Source organism: Mastomys coucha, unplaced genomic scaffold (genome assembly GCF_008632895.1).
Source record: "Mastomys coucha isolate ucsf_1 unplaced genomic scaffold, UCSF_Mcou_1 pScaffold5, whole genome shotgun sequence".
NCBI lineage: Eukaryota > Metazoa > Chordata > Mammalia > Rodentia > Muridae > Mastomys > Mastomys coucha.
In genome coordinates this window covers 109,331,853-109,339,494 of record NW_022196911.1, presented here as the reverse complement: position 1 = coordinate 109,339,494, position 7,642 = coordinate 109,331,853, and positions in this window count along the sequence as shown.

Sequence of the window (7,642 nt, the reverse complement as noted above, 5' to 3'; positions counted from 1 at the left end):
GGAGGGAGAGAGAGAGAGAGAGAGAGAGAGAGAGAGAGAGAGAGAGAAGGAAGAAACCCACCCACCTTCATTTCATGCCTTTGAGGATAGAGCACACTGCAGTGTGACCTCCTGCCAGACTTGAGGAGTTGGAGTATGTACATCGGGGGCACTGAGGTTGCCCCTGGGAGAGGATCATTTGGATATAGGTGAGCAATAAATGGGATAAATTCATCTCAAGAGCTTTGATGGTTTGTCTCTAACCTTGGGAAGCGGCAGATTACAAGGACTGAAGAAGATCACAAAGGACCTGCCTGCAGGGACTGAAGCCATGCCTCAGACAGTAAAGTGTGTCTTGCAAGTATGATCACTAGAGCCCCAACACTGATTCCTGTATGAAAAAGCCAAGGCTGGGAAGATAGATGGATAGGAGCTTTCTGGCCAGGTAGCCCAGCCTAGCTGGCAAGTTCCAGGCCAGGGCTACGAAACCAAAGAAAGATGCGGGTGCAAGGTGTATGATGAAGGTTACCCAACTCTGTTCTTTGGATCCATGTGCATACATGTGTGATCAAGCTACACATACACATACACACACACACACACACACACACACATATACTACACACACACACACATATACACACACCCCTCAGAGCCAGTATGCTCATGGAACAAGAACTTGAACTAGTGTGTGTGTAGAATGAATGGCTCTTCCTGGTGTCTGGCAGCCAGCTTCCTCTCTGGGTAGATCTGGCCAGGAAAGGACTCTTCCTAGTCCTGAGTTCACATCTAGAGTTTGACATAAGCCAGGTAAGCACTGAGGTTCCCCAAACAGAGGAAAAATCAGAGATAAAGGGGTGTGACACATCCTGAGGTCATGGTCATGTAGCCTATTGCCTTTCAGAATCACAATGGAAGACTTGTCCATGATACTCGTGGACAGAATGCTGACAGACTGTGAGAGACTAAAAGTATTTTTTTTGAGGGGGGGGACACACTTGGGAAGGTTTGGGAGATATGATCAAACAGTTAATGACATTACTAAATAAATATTGAAGGGTACACCAGGCACAGTGATGAGTGACTCTAAAGAGATAGGCTGACTAGAACAGTGGGAATCAGGTCAAACAGCAGAGTCTCCTGTTACCAACAGCTATAGTACTAAGATAAAATATCTCCTGCCCACCTCGTCCTTTAAAAAGGCAAGAGGTAAAGAAATGTCTTTTTGTTCAGGCTTAAATAATACTAGCCCTTTGAAACAGATTGTCACAAGCTTAATAACTCTTAAGTGTCCCGAGTAGGAGGCTGGGTTCACAGCACAGGCATCATCCAAAAACAGACCTAGTTAAAATTAAAAAAAAAAATTAATGATATGTAGGGCTGGATAATAGCTCAGTGGATCTAGGTGCTCGTCTGCAAGCATACAGACCCAACTTCAATCTCTAGAACTCACATTAAAATTAAAAAGAAAGCCAGATATGCTGGTACATGTTTATAATCCTAGTGCCTGGGCAGCAAAGACAGGAGGAGCCTTGGAACTCCCTGAGCAGCTCGCCCAAATCTTTTAGGTGAGTTCTAGGCCAATGAGAGAAGAACCAAGAAGAGCGCTGGAGAATGCCTCAGTGGTTAAGAGCACTGGCTGCCCTTGCAGAGGACTTGGGTTCAGTTCCCAGCATCTACGTGGTGACTCGAAACTGTCTATGACTCCACTTCCAGGGGTTCCAACACTTTCTTTGGCCTCTGTGGGCACTGCTTACACATGGTACAATCACATACAATTAGACGGCACCTGAGTAATGACACCTCAGGTGGTCCTCCGACCTCCACACACACACACATATGCATGCAGAAATATGTGGGCCTGCAAACACTCACGCACACAAACGTATCCTTGTGCATATCTACTGAAGTGTTTAGGGATGGACGGAGTATTCTGGGGTCTGCAGTTTACCTGGACACAGCTTGAACAAAATGAGCTGGATGGATGGAAAATTGAGCAGGTTGGAGGATAAAAGCTACCATGTGTAAGGACTGCATTCATGCAACAAATGAAGCATGTGGCATGTGCCTGTGTGCCAGAAGACAACCTCAGAGTCTGCCCTTTTTGTTGAGTCAGGGTCTCACACTTGCCCAGAGCTTACCAGGTAAGGTAGCGTAGCCAGTTGATCAGGCATCCACCAATGTCTGCTTCTGAAACACTGTGATTGCAAGCACAAGCCACTATGACAGAGTGGTCCTTTTTTTTGTTTTCTGTCTTTTTTAAATATGGATTCTAGGGATAGAGGTCAGACCTTCATGCCCTCAGGGCAAGATCTTACCAACTGAGACATCTTCCCAGCCCCTCCCTCGAGCTATTCAATTGTAGGAAATAAAATTTTTGAATGCACACTATAGCCCCCCCTCAGTCTGGTGCTCACAGATGTCCTCAGTAACTTTGGCATTTCCAGCAACAGTGAAAGGCTCCCAGGTGCCTCCTCTCCATTCTACCTAATTTCATTCCTAATGAGATGATTAGCAGCCAGCATTTTATTGAGTGTGGTGCACTTTCCATTCGTTAGATGATCCAGTCGGCAGTGCAGCCTGGTGAGGTAGGCATTTTTATTCTGTTTTACACATGAAAGTGCAGAGCTTAAAGGTAACTCATCCATAAGGATGCAGTGAGTCATGGGCAGATCTGAACTAGGCCTGCTTCTTCACTTCCATTTCCTGTTCTGTGTGTATGCATGATTGTGTGTATGTGATTTCATATACGTGCATGGTCACACATGTATATGCATGTTCATGCATCTTTGTGTGTGTGCTCATGTGTTTATAGACATAGTGATGTGTGTATGTAAGTTTGTGTGTGTGCATGTTTCTGTATTGTGTATGCATGTTTCTGTGTGCATGTTCCTGTGCATATGCATATTCATGTGTGCACATTCATGTCTGTGTATGTGTTTGTGTAAATTCTCATATATATATGTGTGTGTGTATTCATGTGTGTGCATATTCATGTTTGTGTACGTGTTGATGTGTGGGTTTATGTGCATGTGCATGTTCACATGTGTGTGAATATTCATGTGTAAGGAAATGTGTATATGTGTGCATGCTCATGTGTTTACACATGTTCATGTGTTTGTGTGCATGTTCATGTGTGTATGCATGTTCAGGTATGTGAGTGTTCATGTATATATGTGCATAATATATGTGTATGCATATTCATGTGTGCATGCATGTGTGTGTGTAGGTCAGAGGTCAACATCAGATGGTTTCTTGGGTGCTACCCAATTTCTATTTCTTCTCTTCTTTCTTCCTTTCTTCTTTCCTTCCTATCTTCCTTCATTCCCTCCTTCCTTCCTTCCCTCCCTTTTCTCTCCTTTTCTTTCTGTTTTCTTTCTTTGTGTGTTTGTGGTATTGTACTGGCTAGTTTTGTGTGTCCACTTGACACAGGCTGGAGTTATCACAGAAGGGAGCTTCAGTTGGGGAAGTGCCTCCATGAGATCCAGCTGTGGGGCATTTTCTCAGTTGCCCCTTGTGGGTGGTGCCATCCCTGGGCTGGAGGTCTTGGGCTCTATAAGGGAGCAGGCTGAGCAAGCCAGGAGAAGCAAGCCAGTAAAGAACATCCCTCCATGGCCTCTGCATCAGCTCCTGCTTCCTGGCCTGCTTGAGTTCCAGTCCTGACTTCCTTGGTGATAAACAGCAATATGGAAGTAAGCCGAATAAACCCTTTCCTCCCCAACTTGTTTCTTGGTCATGATGTTGTGCAGGAATAGAAACCCTGACTAAGACAGGTATACTTATGTGTCTGTACATTTTTTCATGTATGTGGGTACATGTGTGTGTATGTGTGTGTGTGTGTGTGTGTGTGCATACACGCACCTGTGGAGGATTGAGGTGAGGAGTCATCCTTATTGCTATTTTACCTTGTTCAGTGAGGCATTGTCTCTCAAACCCAGAGCTCACACATAACTGCTAGTCTCCCTGGAGATTCTGTCTGGCCCTTCTAAGACTAGACTTATAGGCAATCACCCCATCTGGCTTTTATGTGAGTTTCCAGGGGATCTAACCGAGTTTTTGTGCTTGGATGACACGTACTTTAACTATCAAGTCATCTCCACAGCTTGCTTTTTTTGAGGCAGGGTCTCTCATCAAAGCTATCTGGCCTGGAGCTCATCAAATACACTAGGCAAGCCAGCCAGCGAGCCCCAGATTCCACTTCTCTGCTTCTTCTGTGCTGGGATGTTTGCATTTGAACTCAGGTCTTCATGCTTGCACAGTTGAGCCAGCTCTCCAGCTATCAAAGCCCCTATTCTTGAACCTTCTATCATTCTTCTGTATTCACAACTGTGGTGGTTTGATATAGACTTGGCCCAGAGAGTGGCACTAGTAGGAGGTGTGGCCTTGTTGGAGTAGGTGTGGCCTTGTAGGAGAAAGTGTGTCACTGGGGGTTTAGGGGACTTTGAGGCCTCCTCCTAGCTGCCTGGAAGGGAGTTTTCTCCTGACTGCTTTTGGATCAAGATGTAGAACTTTTGGCTTCTTCTCCAGCACCATCCATGTCTGCCAGGGCTCTGCCATGCTTCCTGCCATGATGATAATGGGCTGAATCTCGAAACCTGTAAGCCAGCCTCAATTAAATGTTGTCTTTTATAAGAGTTGCCTTGGTCATGGTGTCTCTTCTCAGCAACAGAAATCCTAAGACAACAACCTAAGCCAGGGATTGGTGCATTACAGTACATGGGCCAAATGTGTCATATGGCCAGATGTCTGTTTTAAGGCATTTGGTTGGCTAGCCATGTTAGTTATCCATGCCTCGTTGATGGCTACTGTCTGTCAACAATGACAGAAGAAATTGATACAACACAAAGGGTGTGACCCAACCCAAAGTGCCTGTGACCTTTACTACAGGCTCTTGGTCCAGCCACCTGAAATGTCATGAATGTTCAAAGCACAGAACAAGGATACAATTCCTAGCCAAACCCAGAGCAAAAGGAATAGCCCATAGAAGATGAACTTGAACTCACGATCCGATCCCCACTCGAATGTTGTAACTCAATCCATGGCCTGTGTTCACTCCAGGGTTACTTATTTCCTCTGCCTAGATTTCATTTTGATGCCAGATTTTCCGATCTGTTTTCTTAAGAGCAGAAGGTCTTGATCCCAAAGCCCTGGGGCCATCACACTGCTCCCTGTGGAGTGGGGTGAGGGAGGCCAGCTGCAGGCCACCTTCCGCTCCAACACTGTGGGAGGCCTGCGTGGAAAACCTCCAGCCCCTGCTACTCAGGGGAGGTGTCAGCAGCAAGAGGCTTCCGCCCATCCCACCAACCATCCACCAAGAAGCTCTAGCCGGCGGGGTCAGGAGGGAGGAGGGAAAGGAAATGCCAATCAACTCATCAAAGCCCCACCTTCCTGTGGCTTCCAGGCTAGGAGCTTAGCTTGAGCATCCTTGACCCACCCCCAGGGGCCCAGGGAGGGCAGGCAGGGAAGTGCATTTGGTAATGATTCTGGATTTCCTGTTTTCCTTCTGTCCAGGGGGCTTGGGGATATGCTAACTCACATTAGATGTGTAGACATGCGTACTACATTCCTTCTTGCCCCTACTTCTGCTCCCTGCCCTCCTCCTCTCCCCCCCTTCCTCTCCTTCTTCCTCTTCTTCCCCTCTTCCTCCTCTTCTTCCTCTTCCTCCTCCTCCTCTCTCCTCCTCGCTTGCTAGGTTTTTTTTTGTCTTCTAGAGTTTACTTGGGTTCTTTGTTAATTGGTGTGATACAGTAAAGAGAACGCCCTCAACTCCCCTGCCTCACCCTCTGAAAAATGTGTAGAAGGGAAGAGTAAAGGACCAGGAGAGGCCAGAGGACCCCACCTGGAGTCCCAGGGTTTGTTTTGTGAGCCAAGGAGACTCTACATGTATGCAATGGTAAAGAAGCTCAAACATTGGTTTAGGGCTTACTGTCTGCATGGGACAGGAAGGCACAAATGTGCAATCTTGGGCTAGAGAGTTGGTTCTGTGGGTAAAGAACTTGCTGTATTCATGTGAGGACCTGATTCCCCGTGTAAAGTCAGATGGGGTAGTGTAATTCCAGCATCTGTAATCCCAGCCCTTCCCAGAGAAGATGGGAGGTAGGGAGAATGCTGGGAAGCTGGTGAACCTGTGGTCTATGCAGTGGTGAACAGTAAAAGCCCCTGTCTCAAACGTGGTGGAAGGAGAGGACCAATGCCTGAGGCATGCACCCCCTACACATGCCCATGCACATACATCATATACATACATATATGTACACATCATATAAATACACACAGAGATGCAACAATAAAGAGAGAAGCCTTAGGGGGGGGGAGAAAGAAAAATAACATAGGGGTAGGAGGGAGATGGAGAGGGACAAGGGAGGAGGAAGATGGAGAGGGGCAAGGGAATATGAAAAGAGAGACGTAGCCAGAGGGGGAGAGGAAAGACCAGGGGTCAGGAATCCTTTGGCTCAGGTTTCTCTTCGAAGCAGTATTGGGTTGTTTTAAACATTCAGGACATCTGTCGCTAAATAACCCAGTGAATAATAAATCCAGGCCACTGCATGCTGTCCCGAGTCTGCAATCTTGTAACCAGGTAGTGGGGAAGCCTGGGGCAGCCCCTCTTTGCACCTTGAGCTCAGAGTCCTAGAAGCAAGGGGACTGGGGACTGGTCTGCTGGGGCTCCAAGCAGGAAGAACCTGTACCCCGGGGCGGCGCGCACATAAGCCATCCCAATCAGACTGCCCTGCCTTCTTCATGTTTAATGAGTGCTTTGATCCCTTCAAGGACGAAGCTAGAAAGCTAGAGCCTTTCCTGGCAACACCTTTCGAATGTCCCACCACTCCCTGAGCCTTGACCCACTGTCCTCTACTTGGAAAGAGCAGGGCCCTTTCTCTTCTCAATTGAGAGTTGGAAAGAGTGAGGCATTCTGGGAATGGGATGGATTGGGTTTGAGCCTCATGGTTTAGGTTTTACCTACCACATGTGTGTCAGGGAGGGAGCCGCAGGATCGATACAGAGTGGCTTGCATCTGCTGGTCATAGAGCCGGGCTTGGGGGTGGGGCGGGATGTTGTGCTATGCTGCAGACTTTATTGGCTCCGATAGATAACTCAGTCCAAGGCCAAGCTGTCTGCCTTACTCTGCCGATATCTCTGGAGTCTCAAGCTGGGTGGAGAGACTGTCAACCCTTTGTTGGCCTCTCCTGTCTCTTCTCATCCACTTTCTTATCGTGAAAGTTCTCCAAGATGTCAGGAATGCTGACATTGCTTGAAAACTGTCCACCCGCCTGGCCATTTCCCTAGCTTCTCTTTTTACTTGTAATTTTGACATGGGATCTCACAACGTCATTCAAGACAGACCTTGGACTCGCTCTGTAGGTCAGCAATACTTTGAACTTGATCTCCTATCACAGTCTTCTGGCCAGTATCGCAGACCAATCCCACCAGGCCCCGGTGATGGAGGTCCTTTGGATTTGTGTGTGCATTCTGTGCTTGTAGGATTTTAGGGGCTGACTGAGCCAGTGCAGCCCAGGGCTCCAGGAGCTGAGAGCAAGCAGGAAAGCAAACATTACTCTGAGGAGGGAAGAGAGATGCTCCACAGAGTCAGAGCTCCCATTAGGTTGGAACATGACCTGGAGGTCTCTGCCCCTTCCTCAAGCCTGACAACGTGATCTGAGGAGGG